The following is a 4,616-nucleotide window of genomic DNA, read 5'->3' on the forward strand; positions in this document are numbered from 1 at the left end:
TCCCCGAATGGAGCAACTCCATCACAAAAACAAAAACTGATTGCAGTCATTAAAACAAACACGAAACGTCTTACACGGGGGCTTCCCCACGAACTTAAAACTTCCTACATTTGCTAACTACTATTATATTTTTACATGCTATTGGGCCGACCTGGCGACATCCGACGACGGTGCAACTGATGAAGGCTCGAGCTACTCACTTCCCAACGACGTGGCATCGGCCAAGACCGGGGTGACATTCACCTCCAATCCAACATCACGCTCCGGTTTTGCAAAAGGATCCATAAGTCCTCCCCCTCGCTCACTCTTCCTCTCACTAAGGAACCACCGCAGCGTACAGGCACTCTCGGTGAGAAAGAAGAAGGAAGGAAGAGCGAGGAATCTCCGCTAGAAGAGACCACCAGACCTCCCTGAGTCGATCGAGTCACCTAGGAGAGATCAACCAGCCTCCTGAGTCGATCGATTCACTCAGAATAAGCACCTGAGATACAGGCAGGAAGCGAAGGGGCGCCCCATGCGGGCCATGCCGACTCTGTCTCGAACGACGAGCATGGGTCCTGGTCGGACATTTCCGATTGAAGCTCTCCAAACCCCGTCTCTCAGGTCATCAAGGTAAGCATATGTTCATTAAACACAAAACTGTTCATGCGAGAGCTAACCCACGATTGACAAGCGTAGGTCTCGGACGGGCGTTTCCGACTAGAGCTCTTTGAACCTCGTCGCTCCAGTCTTCAAGGTAAAACACCATCAAAGCCCCTCTATTTCATTACAAATCATTCATACATCCATATGCGCATTCATCTCATACGCCTGAACCCCCCGGACGGTTAGGGCATGAACCGCCCAGGGGCTCGGGAACTAAGCATCGCACGTGCAGCGAAATGCACCAAAACGCTCCATGTTGCGCCACGAAGCGGTGGTTTTGCCTCATTCGACATGAGCAACCAAACAGAGCCAGGGGAGAAAACCATAGATGAGCACCGTGCGGCCTTTGCCCGATCTAGCAAACTGGGTCATCTCAACCTTCTCGTTCGATCCTGAACCTCTCAGGCCCACAGAATCTCCATCGAGGGGGAGGCCATCAGGCCACCCGAGTCGGTCTATGGAACAACCTAGGCATCTGCCGGGCTAAAGGTAAAGGAGTAGTGGAATGTCATAAGAGGGCTATGCCGACCCCGTCACGAATGACGGACCCGGATTCCACTCGATCACACCCGTTAGTGAGCTCACCGAGCTAGTCTTCGAGCCCGAGCGATCGGGGCAGGCGACGAAACTCAGCCCCTCCGGTTGTGAGGAACCGGATGGGGTAGCGCAAAAACGACTCATAGCCCCCACGAAGGCCCAACAGGGCTCGAGGGTTTAAACGCCATGGGACCGTGACTCCGAATTCGTGTCGACGGGATAGGCGACATCCGGCTATGGCTTGGGACCGTGACTCCTTAACTCGCATCGACGGGATAGGCGACATCCGGCTACGGCTTGAGACCGTGAATCCTTAACTCATGTCGACGGGATAGGCGACATCTGGCTACGGCTTGGGACCACGACTCCTTAACTTGCGTCGACAGGATCGGCAACATCCGGCTACGGCTTCTGGGACCGTGACTCCTTAACTCACGTAACGGCTTCAGACGGCTTCACTAACTAAAACTAACTCTTTTGATCCACGGCGAGCACCGACGCCTGGGTCTACTCACGACTCCACCTTACCCGATCCCACGACGTGCACCGACGCCAAAGATCGAACTCTGTTGCATCCGAAACTAAGTTATTTCCGTTCACGACGCGCACCGACGCTAGGGCTTGTTTCAAAAACTAAAAACTTCCTCGTCCGATCCCCGGCGTGCACCGACGCTGGGATCATTAAGTTCTATCTCAATCCAATCCCTGCGCTTAAAACACCTCGACTGCACAACGACGCCATAGTTAAACAAAATTCCATCTCAAACTAAAAAACATGCATACTCTCCTACTGAGACAACACCCCCAACCAGTTCGGCCCGAACCGCCTGGGGCTCGGGGGCTACACCTGCGGGTGCACTCACGCGCACCCGCCGGCAAGACAAAAATCCCCCAGACGATTCTGTCTGAATCACCCGGGGGCTCGGGGGCTCCTGTCGGGTTCATTAACCCAGGGTCCCTCGGGGACCGGCTTCCACACCAAGGCTCAGCCCAGAAGAACGGCCTTTTCTTCTTCTGGACCAGCCCAAGAGTCGGAACTCAATAGACCGGAGCACTCGCTTCAGGCCCAGGCCGCCTTCGGCCCATCTCTCTGACCGGAGCGCTAGCTCAGGCTCAGGCCGGCTCTGAACAGCCTCTCCGGTCAGAGCGGAAAGCCTGATCCGAGGACCGCCTTCGACTCCGACCCCGTGTCTCCGACCAGGATTCATAGAAAACCCTACTCATCGCTATTCTCCGACTGGCGTGCCAGAACCGACTGGGGACCATCCGACCGGGGACGCCCGTTCGGAAAGAACCAGAAGGCGTGCGGAGAAAGGCAAGGCATGGCTCACAAGTCAACACCACTGTACCAGGGACCATACCCTACACGAAGCAGTGCTCTGCAGCCACCCTGACACAAAGTATTATAGCGGCCGCTAGAAACTCCCATATGGTAAGCCCCCTCCGCGTGTCTTTGGACACCGATTACGGTATGGGCTCCAGGATTTGCCATACCGGGTGAACATAGCGCAACTCCTCACATGCCACCAGGCATCCAGAAGTATCTGCAGGTACCGGCGTTATCCTTCCTGAAGAAGATAGCTCGACCTCCCGTGCACATCCGACATCCTACAACGACATCAACATTATTGGGGGGCTTCAACCATTATCCAGTTTTCATCACCGTAGGCAGTAAGACTTAGAAATATCTATACTCTCTTCCTCTCACCTGTAAAGAGCCATCCCCTTCATCTATAAAAGGGGATACGCTCCCTCCCCCGAAGGAGAGATCGACTTCTTGAAGCTCAGACTCACTAGAACGACATCAGCCCCTTACAACCACAGAACCACCAAGTTCCGACCGCGACCCTTTCGGTCGGAGCCGACCGAACCTCTTGTACACCCCTCCTTTCTCCTTCTCGTTTGTACCCTCACTATAGACTTTGAGCACCTAGGCTTAGGAATAAAGTCGCCGACCGACCCCCGACTGGACGTAGGGCACGTTGCCTGAACCAGTATAAATCCCGTGTCATTGAGTGCTAGGCCACCTTCGATCATAACGTACAGCAAAACTACAAATATTTACTAGTTGGTCAGTTTCTGCACCGACACTATGTTTGGTAATTTTTATAGAAAAATTGGGTTAAGAAGTGGTGTTGTATTATGGCTTGTTTTAGTAGCCTAATATACCCTCATAGGTATAGCAAAGATGGTTTGGGTGTTTGGCCAATCGATTAGTTGATTTGGAAAGCTTAAAAAAGCGTGCATGGCATGACCTCGGTCGTTTTCCTCACGTAGACGTGGTCACCGTGCCCCTATGCCACTTCGTTGGCACGCCAGCCGTGCGCACGCACGCCTGGCCATGCTTGGCTAGCCGCTGGGGCCGATAGCCCTGGCACGCGACTACCCCGCCTTAGTGTCGTGCCACAGCACGCAGCCGTCACGTCCGCCTGTGCCTCTGCGCCGCCGTCGTCCCATCACCGCGCTGCATGCCTGTTCACTGCCTTACCGCCCGCTGCCGCTGCCGTCACGTCACCATCCTGCTCTCGCCTGCCGGTGCACCGCGTTGCATCTCTGGTCCGGCTAGGCGCTATGCGCACGGGCCCCGACCATCGTCACCATGCCATTTATGGCACTGCAACGCGTGGGCCACGCCGACCTCGTGCGTGTACCGTCGGCTAGCGCCTGCCGGGGGCCGCATTGGTTGCGCCAGCCACATCGCGCCAAGGTGTACTCGCCAGCTACCCCCACGTCCTCAACGCCTCCTGTCCTTTGTTTCTCCCCTGCCGGCCTCTGTGCGCCGACTGAATGCATCTAGCCCCCTAGTTGGGTTTCGTGATTAATGACAATACGTGATTACTATGACTAACGTGTGTTTTGCAGAGGCAATTAAGTTAGGTCATGGTAATAGAGATCGATTGTGCTATCATGGTGGTCATGCCCCTACGATGGAAATCGTTTTGGTTTTCAAAGGATGAACGACCAAGTTAAGGATGGACTAGTTCTAAGTGTTGATTGGAATTGAAGAGACACTTAGAGTAGTTTAAGACTTTGTTTTTCCTTTGACCATACTATTAAGGGGGTATGGACGGGTAGCTTAACCTAGGTGAGTCTAGTGGGTTAGGTGTGGTGCACACTTGCTAAACGAATTGAAGTACCGTATACTATTTTCAGTTTGTCAATGTCTGTCTTTTGGCTAGTTAGTCTTATCTCACTGATTTGAAGGACAGTATAGAGATAACACTAGAATTGTTCTAAAAATTATCTGATTTTGCAAAATGTACATCTTAAAATGGCGCTGGAAATTAGAAATACGAACTCGAGACATGATGAAAATTTGCCGAAAAGTAGCTGCGCAAACAGAAAGTGCAGAGCAATCAGTGTCACAGCACAGGTGCCAAACTACAACCGCGGAAGGCGGCTACGCGTACACGAAGGGCACGTTAAGGCCCAGA

Source organism: Miscanthus floridulus, chromosome 1 (assembly GCF_019320115.1).
Source record: "Miscanthus floridulus cultivar M001 chromosome 1, ASM1932011v1, whole genome shotgun sequence".
NCBI classification, from domain to species: Eukaryota; Viridiplantae; Streptophyta; class Magnoliopsida; order Poales; family Poaceae; genus Miscanthus; species Miscanthus floridulus.